The 20864-nt window shown below is 37.9% G+C and overlaps 1 protein-coding gene across 11 annotated transcripts in view; it reads right to left on the reverse strand.

Moving 5' to 3' along the window:
• The window catches only part of epb41l3b (erythrocyte membrane protein band 4.1-like 3b), a 77914-nt gene extending 58314 nt beyond the window's left edge, over positions 1 to 19600 (reverse strand). For 4 of the 11 annotated variants that reach the window (XM_016677463.1, XM_016677459.1, XM_016677462.1 and 1 more), the window contains exon 1: positions 5877 to 6005. The gene's annotated coding sequence lies outside the window, so the exon portion shown is untranslated. Of the gene's footprint in view, positions 1 to 5876; positions 6011 to 19202; positions 19345 to 19372 lie in introns of those variants that run through there. The other 7 variants (XM_016677453.1, XM_016677446.1, XM_016677461.1 and 4 more) reach the window with 5 other exon arrangements.
• Between the last annotated feature and the right edge of the window lie 1264 nt (positions 19601 to 20864).

Consider the following 20864-nt stretch of genomic DNA (forward strand, 5'->3'; position numbering starts at 1 on the left):
GAGGCTGCGCTGGACGCTCAGATATGACAACTGTTCAGCAGCCAAAGGGCTACGAAACTCTTCCTTAAATAAGTGCAACACTTATTGGAAACAAGGTTAATTTGCAATATTTGTTAGCATTACTGACAAATATAAATACAGCTCTGAAAAAAATGAAGAGCCCACAGCACTGAACCTCATTGAAAACCTCCTGGTTCTTCCACCAAATATTGATTTCTGAACTCTTCCTGAGTTAAAACATTAATATTGTTGTTTCTAAATGAATATGAAGTTGTTTTCTTTGCATTACTTGAGGTCTGAAAGCACTGCATCTTTTTGTTATTTTGACCATTTCTCATGTTCTGCAAATAAAAACAAAATTTTTGCTTTGAATTTCAGAGACATGTTGTCAGTAGTTCATAGGATAAAAGAACAAAGTTCATTTTACTCAAACATGTACCTATAAAAAGTAAAAACTGATTGTTTTAAATGGTCCAAATGGATCCAAATGACAAAATCTTAATAAATTAAAAACTAATTTAAATCATCCCAAAAGTTACTGCGACAAACAATAATGTTGTTGTTTTAAGAACATTTTCAAGTAAAATATTGGTAATGGCATAATAATGCAAGTGCGCCCTCTCAAAGATTAACAAATGTAAATTTCTAATTAATGTTTAACACTGCAACTGGAAGTCATTTGAAATATTAAAATTAATAAACAAAACACCTGGATAAAATGGATACTAAGTCTCTGTAAACAAAATTATCCTTCAAGAATAAAAAAAAAAAAAAAAAACCAGGCTGGTTGAGATCAATCCACCAAAATGAAGACTTTTATCATCCAGGTAGAAAGTGAGAGAGAGTTATTATTATTATTATTATTATTGTTATATTTTGTGACAATACTTCTGTGCATGGAAGTCTGATTGCAATCCCATCATTCAGTAGTAAGAACGACCATGAAAAAAAAGAGAAAAATATGTAGCATTAAGACCTTACAGTGTAACCTTAAATAACCTCCAGGCATCACCATGGCTCAGTCCTGCCTCTTTACACTCAGATTTAAACAACTCAGGCCTGTTTTCAGGAAGTTAATGGAACCAGCAGAGATAATTCATTACTCAATCACGGCTAACCAAAGGGAAAAGTGACTCAGCAGAAAAACCTGCAGGGATTTCTCCACACAGTCAGAAAAAAGTTCACTGGGAATTTATGGAAGTCATCCCTGCAGTAACCTGGTTTCAAACAAGGAACCAGCAAAACGAAAACAGAGTCTAGGTGAATGAATGAAGGGATGAGCGGCTGGTCAGAAGGATAAACGGGTGGATTAAACTTTAGAAAATGGGATAAGAACAGAATCTGAATATACTAATGTTTTCCTACATACTTTTGCAGAGGTTGAAAACAATAAAGAAACATTTTCTGTTTTAAATCAGTTAGGACTACAGAGATTACTTCTTTTCACTAAATGCCAGAATAACAAATTTTTATTCATTTATTGGCCACACAATACAAATGGTGTGGATGCCAGTAAAGCAGTTAAAAAAGACATTTTATTCCCAAACCTGATGCTGAATTTAGTGACTTAAATGCTGAAATTCTGTTTCTGTGGTGGAGTACGAACGCCGTGAAGAGAGAAAAGATGAGACGATAATCCTGGTTAATCACAGTCGAGAAATCATCGCAATATTTTCCAACAATATCCCAGTTGCATATTTTCCTACTATTGTGCAGCTATTATTTCAGAATTTATTCAGTTCACAAAACTTTTATTGTCATAATCTGAATTTCTTTCACATTTCTTCCCAGATTGAGTTAAGAAAAATGTCACCAAAGCAAAAGCCATTTAATTTTTAGGCTTTAGAAAGATTTTAGTCTAAAAATTGTAAGAATGTTGCATTTCTTGCAATATTAGCAGAATACTGGCAACTAGAATGTATAAATCCAGCCATGTAGGTAGTAGCTGCAGAATGAGTCAGATGGATGGTGGTTTATAAATCAGTCAAACCTTCATTCGGCTGCTGCTCAGTTCATTTTCTGCTGTCGGGCTGTAAAAACCAGTCTGAAACTGGGACTGAAAAACAAACCATTAACAGTGAACCCTCAAAACTGGATGCCGCTGCTCTGCAGAGGAAAATCAACCATCTAACCAGACTGAAGAGAGCAAGTCTGATGAGATTTCAGATCCATCCAGACGCATGAAGGCCGTGCAGCGAGTTGCACAGACAGAATGTCTTGTTTGCTTTCCCACAGTTCACGGCCTTTTAATGCATTACACGGACAAAGCTGCACATTTGCAAGCAGCTCATAAAACACTGCAGCTGCTTTTCTCCACAGCTGCAGGAATACAATGGAAGGAGAGCAAAGTATTCTCACTTAAAAAAATAAAAAATAAATAAAGAGCAACACTGGTGATGATGTTTGTGCTACAAGTTTCAAGCAAGAATCTGAAAAGTAGCTAAACTTGGCAACAGGTTCAATCCGGTCAGCCAGACAAAGCTGCTGTGTGTAAACACCAAAAACTAACAGTCTCCTCAATTAATTAAGTTGAAAAAAGAGCTTATGTGGGTATTTATTCCCCAGATTTTTGCTCTAACTGAATCCAGACATGTTAATTTGAGGCTGCGCCCAAACAGACTTGGAGTGGCACTTCTAAGAGCACATTTTCAGGGAAGGCAGTCTGGTCACATGAAGGTGACTCAAAGCAGAGCGCTGTTTTTGCTGAGGAGGCCATAAATCCTGTCAGCTCACATTGCTGCGTTTACATTCTTAGCATTGCTGATTTTTGCACCGAGGCGTTCAGGGGTTCAGCAGGGAGCCAATTCAAGCCGACTGCGTGTCGGAGGGAATGTGGAGGATAGCAGTCGACTCCATTCGGTCCAGCTGTTCGAATGTTCAGACAACGAAAAAATTGATGTCTGTTTCTACGCAAGATTAGAGCTACGGATTTAAACATTGATGAGAAGCCAGTAACTTCTTACAGAGGAGTTGAGAGACGCCAGAAGGCTTTACACATTTCATAAGATTAACTATGAGTAATCCACAAATCAGCTGTGACCTCACCGCTAACACCGTCAGCTGTTATTAAGAATAAAAAGCATTTCAGCGAAAGTTTAGCTCATAAGGGAAACAGAAAATAACAAGAAATCTGCTACGAAAAAAAATTAACAGAATAAAGTCATAAAATTATGAAAATAAAGTAATTAAATTACAAGACTGAAGAATAGTCATAGTATTATTAGTCTAAAGTCATATTACGACTTTATTCACATATTATTTCAACTTTCTCCTCGTACAACTCCATCCATCCATCCATCCATCCATCCATCTTCTTTACACCGTTGTCCCTTGGTGGGGTCGGGAGGGTTGCTGGTGCCTCTCCAGCTAACGATCCGGGCGAGAGGCGGGGTTCACCCTGGACAGGTCGCCAGTCTGTCGCAGGGCAACACAGAGACAGACAACCATGCACACACACACACACTCACACCTAGGCCAGTTAACCTGACAGTCATGTTTTTGGACTGTGGGAGGAAACCCACGCATGCACAGGGAGAACATGCAAACTGAACATGCAGAAAGACCGGGGCCGGGAATCGCTGCAAGGCAACAGCTCTACCAACTGTGCCACTGTGCAGCCCCATACAACTCTATTCTCATAAAATGATTTTGTTCTCGTTTATCCTTGTAATTTAGTTTTTTCATTTTGTTTTTAGCATAGGGTTAGGGGTTAGCCCTAATAATCCTTTGTATTATCCAGTTGTGGGGCTGTGAAAAGTATTCGCATCAGCTTTCTACCGTTTTTTTGTTTGTTTGTTTGTTTAGCAATAAAAAGTACAAAATGCAGCTTTTACATAAAGATTTGCTAAGGAGAAACGCTCTGCAAACCAACCCAGCTCCATGTGAGGAAATATAAACCACATTCTCTTAAAATAATTACCAGATCTGAAAAAGCAAAATCTAAAAAAAAAAGAACAGATGTGAACCAATTCACTGACGTCATCAGTCTGGAACGATGACTGATGACCGATTAGCAATTTCTAAAGCTTTGAGCGAACCAACACGGCGCGGCTGGCCAACCAAAGTTACCCCAAGAGTTCATCTACAACTCATCCAGGAGGTCACCTGCACCTGAAGCACCTCAGGCCTCATTTGGTTTGGTTTTGAGTTTCAAGTTTTAAAAGTATTTTAAGATTTTCACGTGGACAGACAGAAAGGTCAACAAAAGCAAGTTCAACTTAAATGACTCAAAACACCCAGAACAGAAGAACAAAACGAGCAAAAGAAAAGAGTGGATTTATATTTGATTACCTTTAGAGGTCAATATCAAGATTTAACTAAAATATGGAAAACAATGTGAGCTGAAGCTCTTTTTGTTTTCAGGGCAGAGTATCAAATGTCTCTGATTTTCATGGTCATGTTGGTCACTTTAAAATCTAAATTGACCCACGTGACCTTTAGGCTGAATATTAGGAGTTAATTACCTAATCTATTCTGACCACTAAAAAGGACATTTCTCAGTGGTCATTTGCTGAATATCTAAAAATGCAAGGGATTGGTCAAAGCTTCTCATAAATTTAAATACAAATTGAGGAGCACATATTATTTCAGCTGTGTGCGTCGGTAAACTTCTCTTTGAACAAAATGTTTACCTTCACCAAATTTTACCAACATACCTAATTAATCCATTGCTAGTAATCAATGGATTAACTAGGTATGTTAGCTATTATTACTGTAAAAATATCAATACAAAAGGGAGTAAATTTATATTGCATGTCACATATTTGTGTTTTAATAGTGAAAAAGACGGATTAGGGTGTTTCTTTATAGGAACCAGAACCTCTGGACTGTTACAATGCATCTTCTTAAATCTCCATCTTTCTAACAGATGCTGCAGATCTTCTATAAATCTGTTGTAGTGATTACACACTTGTCCTATCATCTTTTTTACAACAGAATGTCTTCCTTCAGCCAGAGGCTTCTCTAGAGCCGCTGAGACACAAACCACTACAGGAGATCTTTCCTGCCCACAGCCAACTGCATCTACAACAACCTTAGATAATATGGATTACAACAACATTCAACTTCCCTTTGAGATTAATGAAGTTATTTTTGACCCGAGTTGCCTGTCTGCACGGCGCAACCTGACTGAATTAACCATTAAACCTCTCCAAACAAGCCCCACAATATTTCCTCTCCCCTTAGACTGCTACTGCAACAGCATGTTACCGTGCATTTTAATTAAACTGTGCAGGCAGAGGCCGAGCCTTCAGGGATGGAGGGATGCTAAAAGAGGATCCAGACCGTGTCATCCTGCCGCCGTGGCCACGCCTACCGCACTGCAGATCAAAAACAGCCCAGTACGTCGCTCCAACCGGCCCTAATACACCACTTTCATCGCCCCAACTGTGCCTAAATCCAACATCCTCTCATTGCGACTCAGCTGCCTTCCGTATTTACACGTAAATCCGCGGTTAAAGGTGCGGGAAAAGCGGCGTTTTGCCCCCCACTGTCTGTCTCGAAACTTGAACACGTTAGCTTACTTCACCGAGCCAGCCTCGGACTTTCTTCAACAAAATATTAGGCGCTGTGAGCAGCCAAAAAGCACCGTGTCACCCCTCTGTTTGGCACACACAGCCAAACGGTGGCGTATGGACATCAACAGCCCGGGTTTTCTGAGCAGAAGAGCCGCGACAGCTCGACTTTTTTTCCGCCTGAATACAGTGAAAACCCTCCATATCATATCATGTGTCATCATCGTCCGCGGCGGCGGCGGCCGTGACCAGAAACAGGACATATTTTAAAAGGACACAACGAACAGGGAACGTCTCTTAAAAGCAAAAACAGGGAGTTTGGAAAGAAAAAACAGGTAATATAATAAGAGAGAGGTTGGTTACCAGACGGAGCGTCCTGTTCAGCTGTTTCTGGGAGCTGCATTCATTCAGAGTGGGCTTCTGTTTCCTGACAGCGCCGCTAACTGTGCTGCAGTTCCCCTCCTCAGCAGCCTATCACACTCCCCTGTGTGGCTCAGAGTAGGATTGTGGGATATCAGGACAGCCAGGGCATTATGTTTGGCAGCACCACCAACAATTTGCCCACACTCTCTCCTTTTTGGCAGCCGAGTTTCCATTAAATGGTGCCACATGTATAGGGAAAGTGTTTTTGAGGGTTGAGCCGGCTGAGAAACTTCACAAATGCCCCCTTCCAGCATCAAACAGCTTTTGGGGGAGGTAGTGAAATGACATGGGGAGGGGACTAATTAGAAGCAATTACAATGCATAAATATCAAGATTAGAATTTGCAAAAAGAGCCAATCTACACTGTTAGGGCGAATTCACACCAGTCCTGTTTAATCTGCTTTATTCATTTGCCTAGAAAGTCCAGTTCGCTTGGGGAAGAGTGAATGCGCTATTGAACAAAGCAAACTCTGGTCGCCTAAAATCCTCGGTCTCCATTTGGTTGAAGTGAACTACGGTGCAGTTCAGATGCATATGTGAATACCAAGTGGACCAGAGACCACTCCAAAAGCAGGAAGTAGATTACCACGCAGAGCATTCTGGGTAAATACAACAAAATATTATGGATGGATTATTACAACCTAAGCAACCTAAGCAAACTCTTAGGTTGCTTAGGTTGTAATAATCCATTTCAGCGCTAGCAGAAGAAATGGATTGTGGTCGAGAAACCCTACCGCTGCTAAAATCTGACGCTACTCCTTTTTTTTTTTATTTTGAAAAGGAGGAAGTTGAGCTCATGTCTTCTTCTGAGCTTTTCATGTTGTTTCGTTGAATAGTTCTCAGTGCAGCTCCATCAGAGGTGAGGAGGGGAACAGGTATTTGAAAGAGTTTGGTTCATTTGACACTGCAGTGTGAACTGCACCGGCTGAAGGTGTAATAAATGTTGCCATTTTGGTCCCCAATTGAACCGAGTCTACCAGACTGTCAGGTGTGAAAACACTCTTAGCAACCAGAGTCCATCCTCCAAGATGACAATGCTCACCCTGACAGTACAGGGTCTGGTAGACGCCTCTTTCAAAAAACATTTCAATCATAAGATGTCTCTGACACTTCTATCCTTCTTTATATCAGAAATGCACTTCATAGATTCTTCTGTTAAATATCAAGTTTGCCACACTACTACTGTGACATGAGCAGTTTAAAATAAGTCTGCAGAGAATGCTACGTCCCTAGAGCGAATGTGCACAAAGGTATAACAGTAGCTTACGGCACATGTTTGTTAAATTAATGTACTGCTAAACTGCCAACATGCCTTGTTTCTTCACACTGCAATTGTCCAATCCAATAAAAAAAGCACCAAACAAGACGCAATAACAGAATGAGCTGCTTGGTTTTGGCAGATAAGAACTGGCAAGTTTTTCATGGGTGCAACCCACATACTCGGCTCTGCTGCTCAACCCACAAAACACAAATGTGGCCCCATTTAAGGGGAAATAAAAATTTTCCCAATGGTAAAGAATTTATTGCCAAGGAGTATTGGTGCAATAAAGAATAATCAAAACAAACATACATTTAACCAATTTTTTTTTGCCAACTATGGAGACACGGAGCAGCCTAATTTATGGCATGGGGCCTGCTCCTTCTGTGGACAAAGACAGCTCCAGTCATGTCTATTTAGGAAAATGTGATTGGGTTAGACTGATTTATGTGTGGAATGTAACAGGTAATTTCTAAAGTCAGTTATTTCACTGGAGTTGGGCCTTATGAAGTAGCAGAAAAGAAATACACAAGCCTGAACCTTCTTCTAATTTTTTTCACATTATAACCAGACGATGTTGTTTCCATGCCCCGTCTGTTGTGCTTCTTGCTCTTCATGCTTCAGTTTGTTCTTGAATATTCTCTACCAAACCTCAGACCATCACAGAACAGCTGGATTTTTACTGAGATTAAATTACACACAGGTGAACTCCATTTACTAATTAGGTGGCTACTGAAGGGAACAGTGGTGGGAAGTAACGAAGTACAAGTACTTCGTTACTGTACTTAAGTACAACTTTCGTGTATCTGTACTTTACTTAAGTAGATTTAATAATGGATACCTTCTACTTTTACTCCACTACATTTTACAGTAAGTATCTGTACTTTCTACTTCACTACATTTCTACAAAACCGTCGCGATACTCCTTACATCCAAGCCGCGTTGCTCTTTTTTTGTCTGTTAAAATGTGAAGTTCAGGGTCTTAAGGTGGCGCCGTAAAATCCAAGCAATAACGTGACTTAGTGTCTGTTGTCACCCATCGCCTCCACCTTTACTCGCACGTGGAGCTCCAGACATGCGCAGTGGTTTCCTTTGAGCGGGAGAAGATGTCTGTCTAATCGCATAAATCATAGATATGGCGACATGTAAAACCAGCAGCGCTTCGCTTTCACAGACGGTGGGACTTTGTCCACCTTTTAGCGTAACTTGGAAGGAAAGCTTAAAGAAAGGTTAGATCTGTGGACATGATGCTAGCAAAGCTAGCTGTACTGAGACACATGTTGCATCTGCGATGAAAAAAGTTGTCATTCATGCGCTGAATTATTGTGTGGAGGTGTTGACTGAGGTGTCGTAAGTATGGGACAACGCTGTGACCAAAGTCTGCATTGATATGACATTCAGGAACGATCCGATTCTTCTGGACGGATCTTTACTGATTAAATTTATTTCAGCTCTAAGTATTTAATATCTAGGTGTTTTATGGGAATGTGGATCTTTCAGATCAATTTGAGAAGCAATTTTGATAGGTAAAACTTAAATTTTTTGTGTCACGTAGCGCGGGGTGCTGGTCTTGACTTGGTCTTGGGTAGGTGGTCTTGAATACAACTCTGCTACTGGCTCCTCGGTTGCATGTCCTCCCCCACCCACCTTCTTTCCAACTCCTTTCTGTTGGATTTCTTTCAAAATAAAAGCCACTAGTGGCAAAAAAAAAAAAAGGGAAGTTCATGCTATGTTAGGAAATCCCTGAAATTATGATGCATAGAATCACATATCTAAGTCTAAACTATGTTACAGAGTAAACATAATAAAAACATGCTTTATCTGTGGCATTGTTAATTAAAATGGCACATTTCTAATGTTTTAAAATTAAATACGATCGGTTCACTTAATGATATTGTATTAATTATTCAGCAAGTACTTTTACTTTTAATACTTAAGAATTTTTAAAAGCCAATACTTGTTTACTTTTACTTAAGTACAAATGTTAATGTGGTAGTTTTACTTGAGTACATTTTTGTCTGTGTATTTGTACTTTTACACATTTTTTGAGTACTTTCTCCACCACTGGAAGGGAACTGGTTGCACTGGGTTTTATTTAGGAGTATAAAGATCAAGGGGGCTAAACACAAATGCTCCCTATACTGTTCAGATATTTATTTACATGAATCAAAAAATCTTGAGCATTGATTTGTTTTCTTGTGGCATTTTTAAAAAAATGTTTTTTTACAAGAATCTAAAAACTGAGAATCTACCAATGCAGCTTAAATACAATATAATATTCTATGTTAAATCCAACTTTACAGGGTTTATTTATTTTCAAATACAAAAATGTCCTTTTAAAGTTTGACATAAAATATGTATCAATGGGATTTTTCTCAATTTTTATCAGTGTGATTAACTTTTTTAACCTGCCTGCACATAGATATCCAATATATATATTTATATATATTAAAACTTAAAGGGTACTTTAACCCTTTAAAGTACCAGCTTAACAACTAAAGTAATGGTAGATAACAGTACATAAACTGTAATCGCAGAGCATTCAAATGCACGTTAGTGGCACTAGAATGCTAAAGGGACACAAATTTTCAAAATTGAAAAGAGACAAAAACATAAAAATTCACCCTCCAAGTATACAGGTTGATCAAATGTTTGCACCAACTTAGTTAAAGTTATGCAAACATGAAATAAAACAACAATTGTTAAGGGACCGAGGGTAGTTAGTCGTATTTATCTCACAACATGAGGTGGTTCGCGCATAAGCATGTCTGTAGGAGGAAATAAACATCTGCTGCTCTCTGTTTCGTGTGACCATGTTTGTGTGGACGTAAAATCAAAGAAGCGAGTTTTAATTAGAGTGTGGGCTGCTTCTTCTGAGGATTTTCGGGTCTCGTCTCCCGCCACGCGGCGGGAGCCCGCTCACTTTTCTGACTTCTCCTTCATCTAATTGCTTTCATGCGCTGCAGATTATGCAGACACACCAGCAGCTGTGATCAGCACAGCTTAAGATATTTCACAGATGCAAATTCCTTGAACAGTGACAGGGACCCGGGTTTGCTTTGCCGAAAGGTTTAGTGTAATAACAAACGCAGCGAAGCCACGATTCTGCAGCCGCTTATTATGTGTAGCAGGGCTGGAGCAGCCAGCTCAACCACAACAACGAAGTTTCAGATCGTACACAGAGGGAAAAAACATAGAAGTTATAGGTGTACTAAGAGCAAGTTTAGCTGCTTAACCAGCTATGAAGACAGGATTTCATGCTGTAGCTTCAACAATAAGTGCAATATTCTTTTGTTCAGACAGGAGATACCTGTGGGAGGCTGTCGAAATGATGCCAGACTGTGTAATAACTGACTGAGCTTTCATCCTATAATACAATGTGATACACCTATTAGCCACTTTACGGCTGGGAGTATATAAGTGCTTTGGAAAGTATTCATACATGATGACTCAACACAATTACCACAAAATGTATTATACCAAACTTTTATGCTATAAACCAACACAAAATAGTGGAAAACTGTAATATAAAGAGATACAAGACATTCAAAATTTATTTTACTAATAAAAATTAGATTATTTTGATGTGTTTGTTTTCTGTCCCCTTTGTCATGATGCCCCAAAATAAAATCCAGCATGCAAATTGACTTGAAAACCCACACTGCGCTTTAAACTAGACGAAACTAGGAAGCTTTACGCAAACAAGTGGGAGATGGGTTCAAAAAGGGGTGCCGGTACTTGTGTAGGACGCAGTCTGCAAGCTTTCAGGTAACGTACGCCATCAACCTAATTTAATCAACTAGATTAAATTCGCTTGCCTCACCTTCAATCTCAGTTTCATCTTTCTACATTTGATTTACTCACAAGATACTTTGAGCCTCTGAGCAACAAAACCCACTTCACTGGCCTTTCCCTTTAAATTTCATGACATTTGCAACATCTGAAGGAAGCAGAGTCAGAAATCTTCTTATAAAAAGAAGAAAAAAATAATTTTCTTTCATCTAAGAAAAAAATGGATCTACCTGCTTTTAACTTTGTGAGCCAGAAACACTGGAAAAAAAAAAAAAAGCTTTGGGGAAGATAATGTTGGTTCAAAATGTTGAAGCAGAACACTACTCACCGTCACATGAGCTTAAAATAAAAAAGCAACATAAAAACAGATGCTGGTTGCTGCATTACAAATGAAACATTACACCAAGTTCAGCCAAAACCAGGGTGACATAAGATGCTTGTAACTCAATGATGTGTCTATTTGCTAACATACAAGTCTCTGTGAACCGTGATTCAGCCATAACTAACAGCAGAAAATTTATCATGGCTAACAAATTAATTTAATTTATTAAATGTTAATTATATCCAGCCTTGCTTGCTCTCTACCTCAGAAGTAAAAGCTGTCAACTGGACATCTCAAATTTTCTCATTTAATCACAAGTTCAGATTACATATCAGTTTGTAGCGTTCCACTAATTAAATGCCTTCATTTTTTCCCTGTAATTAATTAATGTCTTAACCGTAAAAAACATATTTAAATGTCAATATGCTTTAGCTCCAGAATCATCTCACAATATAAATTATATTTAAAAATCTTGATTTGATTTGACTGAAACTGTTTGTATGAACATCTATGAGTATTACCATCACAGATTTAGTTGAAAAGGATTTTCTTCTCATTTGAAGCAAGAAGAAGGAAATCAAAGAGACTGCTAGTGCCAATCTAAAACTAAAACAAATGTCAGGGTTTATAATTGCAATTTTTATGTTTTATTTTCTTCTTTGGTTAAAAAATAATAATAATTGCACACCTTTCAGGGAGCTTTTTTTTTTGCTAATGCGACTTTCAGTCCCAAATATCTTGCTAAAGTAAATTAGGTGATAAATCATCTAATGAAACTTTAATTAGGCTGACAACAGGACAAATCGCTGATAGCCAAAGAGAAATGTTTGCCAGGTGCTGGGCTACATTGGTACTCTGAGATTGTGTCTTCTTCCTGTTGGGCGTCTCTCTCTGTGAGAAGTGTGCGTAGACGTTTATGACGCGTCCCGGCCTGCAGGACAGAGCTTGGTCAGCAGAATGATTAATTCCACACGAGACAGACAGCATGTGATCTCTGGACTCTCCTTAGCTTATGCGGTTGCTTATGTCTTCACTTTTTTCTGCTGCGCACAAAAGGCAGAAGTCATCTGTGCCACGCAACGCTTACCCCAAGAGTTTTGAAACCTCGTATTTTCCAAGAAAATATACATAGCGCCCTGGTTAAAGATTTATTAAACAAGCATGTTCAGCAGATAAATCAATTCTAATTTGTTAGATATACGAGGTATTTGGCTGAGAAAGACATTTTTACTCTTTAGTTTCTGTAAACTTGTGGAAATGGGCAACGATGGGTAACCTTATGAACCTCATTAAGGTAATCTAATTTCCACAGCAGCGGACATGAGCCTTCAGCTGGTCAAAACATAATTATACGGAAGCGTGTTTCTGACAGTGTCAAACAAATAACCCGTATGATCTAATTTTGAGGAACAGAAATATGCAGGCCAGCATTTCCTGCTCGTCCCTGGAGACTTTGTGAGCGTTATTCCAACTGTATATTCAATTAAATCCCAACACAAAATAATACTAGACGGCTCTCGCACACAGAGCTGCAGCCTTAAAGAAAAATGTCAATGCATTTATAGTTGTTAGTTCCGTTCTCAAGCTGTGAATTCAACACTAATAGTTAGGACTGATTTGTTTTGCTGCTAAATCCCACTATGAAGTCTTCTGGCTTCACTTCCCAGTAAAAGACCATTTATCCCCCACCGCCCAGCTTCCAAAAGGCTGCGGGTCAGCCCACATGCAGGAGAAATTAGAGCCTTATTTCAGTGCCTCTAACTGGGCCAAAGCTCCCAAATCAACCCCCAACCTCGACAACGCTGTCATCCAATCATACCTCACATTAGACGAGTCTTTCCAGCATTTCTTCCCTTTTACCCAAAGCGAAGGTCACATTCAGAGCTGCAGATGAACTCAGATTAGTTACAGACACTCCCTTCTCACGTTCAGCAGATGGGAGGCATATCTTATCAGGAGCAATCAGAAATCTGCTGTGCATTTGTAACCTTTGGAAAGTTAAAAGGTCATTATTTTCTAATTTACAATAAAATGGATCAATACAAGCATTTACGGTAGAAACGATTAATCGAACTGATCATGATTGATCATGATTAATCAGATTAATCGACTATTGAAATAATCAACTAATTTAACAATCAATGAATTGTTAAATTCATTGATTGAATGAATTTCAATTCATTCAATCAATGAATTTATCAGGGTCTGATGTATACAGACCCTGATAAAAAAGAAAAACCATTTAATTGCTTTCCAGGTGATAAAATGTTTATTTTCTTATTCATAAAAAGTAATTGAATTATTTGCTTATTTGCACATCTAAAGCTTTTTTAATATTGTGCAGTAAAAGCTAAAGTGGTTAAACAAAAAAATCTCCAGTGCCAATTTTTAAAATCCAATTAATCGTCGGAATAATCGATATAATAATTGATTACAAAAATAGTCATTAGTTGCAGCCCAACAAGCCCAACAAGCATTCTTTATTAGCAAAGTTTGTATAAATTATGATATGAATCAAGTATCTCCATCTAAACATGAAAATAAAACATGTGTGGTAATCTGAGATTATGAGCTACTACCATCCAGTTTTGTTGAAAGGACAAATAAATAAATGCTACTGTGTTCAGTCTAACCAATGTAAAAATATGATTTAAACACAAAATATAAAAAGTTCTATGAAGTTGTTTACTGGTGTTTATGTGAATGGGGTTGAGTCTCAAATAAGAGTAGCACTACTTCAACAAGTAAAGGGAAAAAGTAGCAAAAATTACTCAAGTAAGAGTAAAAAAAGTATTTGGTAAAAACATCTACTTAAATACTGATCAAATATTGTCATCAAACCAACAGGAAGTGAGTGAAAATCTGAATTATTCAACAATTGCTGCACAACATCCCATCAGAGGACGGAAATTAAACTCCGCCTCTCGTCTGTAATCGCCAAGATGCTCTCACTCACCGGCGCTTTACAGCTGCAGCTTTATTGGGATGAATCGGCTCAGCGCCGCGTTCAAGTGATCCAACAACGGCGCGAGATAAGAATCCTTCCAACAAGCTTATCAGTTCACTCAGCGAGATTGAGTCATAGACGCTATCTGCTCAGGCCGACCGAGACAACAGGAACCGGAGACAATGACCAGAACCGGGCGGCTTCATTTAGCTTTCAGCAAGCAGAAAAAATATTAAACATCGGAGGAAGCCAGGAGACGAGAAAGGAGAGAAATAAGTACAGGAGGGATACCAGGGAGGAATGGAAAAAATAAAGTCAGGAAGGGAAGACAAAGAAAGAAATAAAAAGGTTAGGGGAAAGAAAGGAAGGGAGGAAGGAAAGAAGGGAAGGAAGAAAATGAAGGAATGAATGTTAGGAAGGAAGGAAGGAAAGAAGCAAAGATGGAAAAAAGGAAGGAAGAACAGAAAGAAAAGGAAGACAAAAGGAAAGAAGGAAAGGAATGGAGGAAGGAAAGAAGGTAGGAAAGAAATAAAGGAAAGAAGGAAGGGCAAAAATGAAGGATGGAAGAAAGGACCTGAGGAAAACAAGAAAGGATACAAGGGAAGTAAAAAGGAAACATGAAGGATATAAAGAGAAGAAATACAGAAAGAGGGAAATAAGGACAGACTGACAAGAAAAAGGAAAGACAAGAAACAAAATGAAGAGGAGGGATGGAGGGAAGAATACGACAAGAAAGGAGAGAGGGAGAAGGAGGAAAGGAAGGATATACTATTTATACAATATATCTCAAATCTCAGACTTTTCCAGTCTCTTGATTTTAAATGAATGAAACTGAATTAAAGGTCAGAGGAGACATGTAGTCACTTATTTCCTTATTTATCCAAAAATAAATGAAAAGATGCCACATTTAAAGCATTAAAGACGAGACGTTTGACATTCAAGATCCCAGAAAGGAGAATTTCTCTCAACATAATGATATTTAAACAGGATTTAAAAAGGTCAGTATGTATCTACATGCATTTTATTCAATCTAATTGGATTATATTTGGCATGCTTTGCTTTCTGCAGCCAGCATTTAGTGAATCAGTCCTTTAAGTCACACCCCTAAAGAGCAGCAGCAGCAGCAGCAGTACGAGCCTCTTTTCCTGGAAAATGTCTGGTCCATTGACCAGGAACTAACCTGAAGGTGCAGCAATTACATCAATTTCCAAGATGGATATTAAGAAACAAGTGAACGAATCTTTCTCGCAATGAAATTAAAAATTCTTCTTTTCCTTTTTAGAAGTGCACGAAGTGCAAATCATCTTACCCAAAGTAAAACATCCAATCGAAATGCATGTTTAGCAAAACATTCAAGGAGTTAAAAGGACGATCTCCAGCAGACCTACATCACATCAAACTGCGATGTTTTTTATTACCTAGCTGGTCCTATAGATGTATGCTTCATTCCACTTTCAGTCTGAATTTGGGAATTCCCGGCTGCTCAACCATAATTACAGCCTTCCTGTGTTGCATTGGCCCAGCTTGGAAAAACCAGGACCAGAAACACGGTCACCCGCAACATCTTTCATGTTAAAAAAGCAAGAATGACATAATTCACTGCCAAGGAATAACCTTACAAAATGGCATATTTTCTGTTTTAATTTGCAGAGCAGCATTACCAGAAGTTTAACTCTGACTATATGCAGAAAAGACAACATTTTGTATCTTTTTGTTTTCAGAGAGCACCAATCAACAATGAAGTATTACGGCTATATTAAGAAAACCAATCAAAAAATAAAAATACAAGAATAAATTTGTTCAAGGATAAAGTCAATACTACAAGAATAAATTCAAAATATCAGGAGAATAAAGTCAGAATATTATGTCTATTCTTCTAATACTACGACTTCATTCTTGTACGACTTTATTCTCGTAATTTTATGACTTTATTCTCGTAGTTTTATTATTTCTATATTATTAGCGTGGCCCTAATACTCCATCGTAAACGTCTTTAAAAAGGGTCAATTCCTGCTAGAACAATGAGGGATGAGTCTGGCTTTGCTTTCGAAAAATTAAAGTGAAACTTTGGGGTTTCATAGTCCAAAAATAGTTTAAGCATCTTTGTCTTAACTTTGCTACATCTGCTTGTTTATATCAGGGCAGAGATAATTCTAAAACCTCATTTTATGACGTTAGCTCTTATTAAATTCACCAAGAGAGTCAGAAAAGCTACAGTGCTTCGTAGAAATGTAGAGAAAAACTAACACGGTACAGCTAGGCAATAAATCAACAACAATATATATTGCAATAGACAAATGATCAATAATAGATTATTCAGTAATTTCACTAAACTCTGATCCAGAATCGCACAGTATTCTGGGGGATGTAGGCAGAGGAAAGGCTTTAGCTGCTCAGCCTCACAGCCAGCTAAGCAACGCAGATGGCATCAACTAACTTACTCTTTCTCTGGTTACCTAGCAACTCACTCACTCACTCACTCTTTGGTTACCTAGCAACAACCTGCTGAGTAACTGACACAGCAGCAGCAGTTTAAGGTTTTGTCACAAAGCTGCTTAAAAATAAAAACCAACGGCATGGAGTGAAGTACAACAGCTCAAGAGGAAATTGTGAATAACAGAGGAAAAGTCATGTCACTACTTTGGCAGAATTTCAGGTATTTAAAACAAAAACCTAATCAATAATCATCGATATAGACTGATGCACTACAAAAACAGAAAATTTTACCAAGTGTTTTTGGTTTAGTTCCTACTGAAAACGTGAGAGTGCTCTTGAAATAAGACAAAAACTAACATACAGGAAACTTTTCAGCAAGATATAGGAGCTTGTTTTAAGTCAGTAATTCCTTAATATTATTTTTAAAAAGTACTATTTCAAATGTCAGATGATTTCACCCATAACAAGACATTTTTACCATATTATACAATAGTATGCTTTAATAACATACAATATCCAACCAGAGGACCAATAGAATGGTTTAGATCTAGGCATTTATGGGTTTGAATGGCCCAGTCAAAGTCTAGACCTAAATCTGTGCCAAGCCTTGATGCAAACTGTAAAAAATTAAAAAATGATATCCTTTCCACCATCTAGCCCAGCAAACATTCCTCTCCCTCACAGGGAATCTCCATAAGAAACATTTTGCACATTAACTCTGCACAGTACTTCACAATCTATAATTACCAGTTCAAGGTTGTACAAAACATCTAGAAACTAATCAAGTGAGACATGAACTGAGGACGAGACATTCTCCTGATTAGCTGGATGGAACAAACATGTGTCTTGTTTATGGTACAGCCAAGAAGTCAAACAGTTATCTCCAGCTATGAATTTTTTAACTGATATCATAGCAGAGAGCACAGGCAAGCAGAAGAGATTACGTTTATTATTTATGTGAATCCTCAGGACAAATGTCTGTCCTGCTCACATGTGGACTCATTGGTACATTTATTGAACTTTGGAAGCTGGCAGAGTAAAGTCTTTGCATAAGTCTATCTGTAACCTAGCATCCAAGGAGCTGACTTTACAAATGCTAACCGTTAGCAGCTACCAGTGGTCTGTGCAAAGAGGCAAGACTACACATGCTGCCACCAACCCAGGGAACATTTCAAGTCTCACGGACTTTGGCCCAGTTTTATCTCCTCGATTCTCCACATTCTCTATCATGATTCAACCTCGTTGACCTGGTGAAACTGTTTTTGACTGAGAAACAAACAATCGGCCTGAAACTTCAGACTCTTTGAAAGAGGATAGTAAAGATACTTTCCAGAGTACAGTGCTAGAAGACAAATTTGCCCGCTCTTCTTCTGGTTTTGTCACACTAATGTTTCAATTTTTTTATTTTAAACAGAAATGACAAAGAAATTAAATAAAATATATATTAAAATGACGATTTTATTAGTTTTGGGAAGAAAAAAACTATCAACTGACCTTCTTGTTAGGCTTAACTGGTAAAGAGTTTTCTACAAAACAGTGATGTAATTTTCACCCACTCTTCTTCGAGAATTGTTTAATACCATCACAAAGGGCCATTTTTTGAGCATAAACAGACTATTTAAAGTCACTTGGGTCCCAAAGCCATTAAAATTGCTTCCTAAACTTTTCCAGTGTGACTGGGGCATGAAATTGGCCTTTAAGTCTACTTCCTGTTGCCACACAGGTCCTATATTTAAAGGGTGGTTACTTTCTCACATAGGGACAGTTGTTTTTGTTTAATAACTGAGATTATTATTTGAAAACTGCATTTTGTAATCATTCAAATTTGTTTGTAAGAATAACAGAAAAGAAATGGTCACACTGCGATCGAGCACACCCAAAGCGAGTTAGACTGATTTTCTAAAAACGTCTGGCCTTCAAAATGAAGAACCTTCCCTTCTCTGATCCATTTACATTTCTATTCTTAGTCAACTTCAAAAAGGAAACCCAAGCTGTGACAACTTCCCATTTCCGAACTGGCTGCATGTGCCCAGCAAAGATTTTTATTTAAATCAGGTGACAGTGTGTGAGTGTATCAATGAAGCCAAGGTTAAGTGCTTTCTCAGCAGTTATAAAAAGAAGAGAGTTAAGAAACCTTAGAGAAAAAAGCAGCTGATAAAGGCGAATGGACGTGACAATCAGCACTTTTAAGGAGACTGCAACGTGTCATGGACTTTAATAGTCCAGGGATTTGCTTGTTTTTTTTATCACAGTCAGCATATTTCATACTTTTAATTAGCAATTAAACTATCTTCTTCAGATTCAGGTGTGCTGCTGCCAAAACAAATGTAGTTAAAAATATCTAGTCATTACATGTTAAATAAGAAGTGATCACTTTTTATAAATAAAAAGTGACGGTTACCTCACACATGCTCAGTGTTTACTGACAAGAGACGTTAACGTGTTTTTAACTGATGTCTGGATTGCGTGACGTTTTGCGTGAAACATTTGTGAATGAACACTTGCTCTCACCGTTTCACATTCCGTGCCACCAGGAAAACAGCAGTCCCGTCACGGTGCGTGGGGAAAGCCCGGTGGTTTGCAGCGGGAGGACAAACACGAATCCACATGTTAATAACTATGATCCACAATGCTGTCTTAACCGTTTATGCGAAGCTGAAACTCGGAACTCAACACTTTACCTGAGTCTTCAGAGGGACAAGAGGCGAAATCCCCCTGATCCTAAACAAGCAGCTGTCACACAGCGGCGTCACCGACCAGAGGGAACGGGGATCCCGGTGTGGGGCTCGACCGAGTCGAGGTGCAAAGGACCGGACACCTGTAAGCGCTCAGTTTTGGTAAACCTCCCACCAAGCAGGAGCGAGTTAACCCCGCCCCTCCCGCTTGAGACGCCGGACCTTGTAAACACCCACGTTAGCAACGGATTCTTACGTCATGTTCCGCGCAGTGCCCCCTGCTGGCGGCCGGCAGCAGTGTGCTGCCATGACCACTAGGGGTGGTCAGGATGGAGACACACTTTAAGTTTAGAAACTAAAATAAGCTTAAAGATAAACATTTGAAAGTTTCCTGTGAATATTTACCCCAATTTCTGTTCTGTTTACATCACCGTAACAGTTATTTCATAGACATAGATTAGCAGAATTTATTGTTGCTCAACTGTACATTTAACTTGAGTGAAATTCAAACCTGATTACAGAAACCGTTTTTTAATTTGAAGGATATTTTGTCATTTAATACTAGCTCAATTTTTGCCAAACAATTGGAAAGGAGGCATAAAGCTGGTGCCTTGTAAATAAGAACTCATAGTTTAGCAGTTCTTTTGTATGTTTTCATGCAATATTTGCACAGAATATTTTCAAAAGAAGGAAATCAATTACTTTTATAAGTAATTTAATGTTTGATATCTTCAGACTATGTGTTTTATGTTTCTAGGTTGGATACCAACCTGTCAGTTTTACCATATTTATGGAAAGATAAAATAAAATAAATATTTTATACATTTTTTCAGTTTTCATATAGAGCACTTTTTGCATGTGTATGAAGAAGTTCCATTATCACTCATTTGCTTTGTCTGTAAAAATCTGGAAACTTTGATGTTTATAGATTTCTTCTGATTAATGCTCCTTTGCCTGCGATTTAGATTTATTTGTTGGAAAATCTGGGGAAAAATCTTATCATTTTTATAACCTTCTCACAATTATTTATGGTTTTATGTTGGTGGTTATGTGATAAAATATTATCACCTTTTTAAACTAATGGCCTAGGTATTTTTTTAGTTGGCAAATGTGATTTTAGCACAAAAAAAAAAAATCACTTTTTTTTTTCCAAAAAAATGAAATAAGCAAAAAAAAAAAATAAAAAAAAATAAAACAAAAACAAACAAAAAAACACTTTTAGCAAAGCATGACTTAGGCCAATTTTTTATTTTTTATTTTTATAAAGGTGATGATATGAAAACGTTTAGATACTTTTGTTCAATTTCAGAATTAATACTCTTAACCTGAATGGTGGCGTAATTTGCTCAAATTGTGAGTGAAGAGTGATTATGGATATTTTATGAGTCATATCCATAATCACTCTTCACTTTTTTATATAAGTGAAAAAATATGCCCACTCATTTTATTTAATGCCACCATCTGGTTTTTGATCTAATAAAATATGGTTTAGCTCCCT

This window comes from Poecilia formosa, unplaced genomic scaffold (assembly GCF_000485575.1).
Source record: "Poecilia formosa unplaced genomic scaffold, Poecilia_formosa-5.1.2 Scaffold156, whole genome shotgun sequence".
Classification (NCBI taxonomy): domain Eukaryota; kingdom Metazoa; phylum Chordata; class Actinopteri; order Cyprinodontiformes; family Poeciliidae; genus Poecilia; species Poecilia formosa.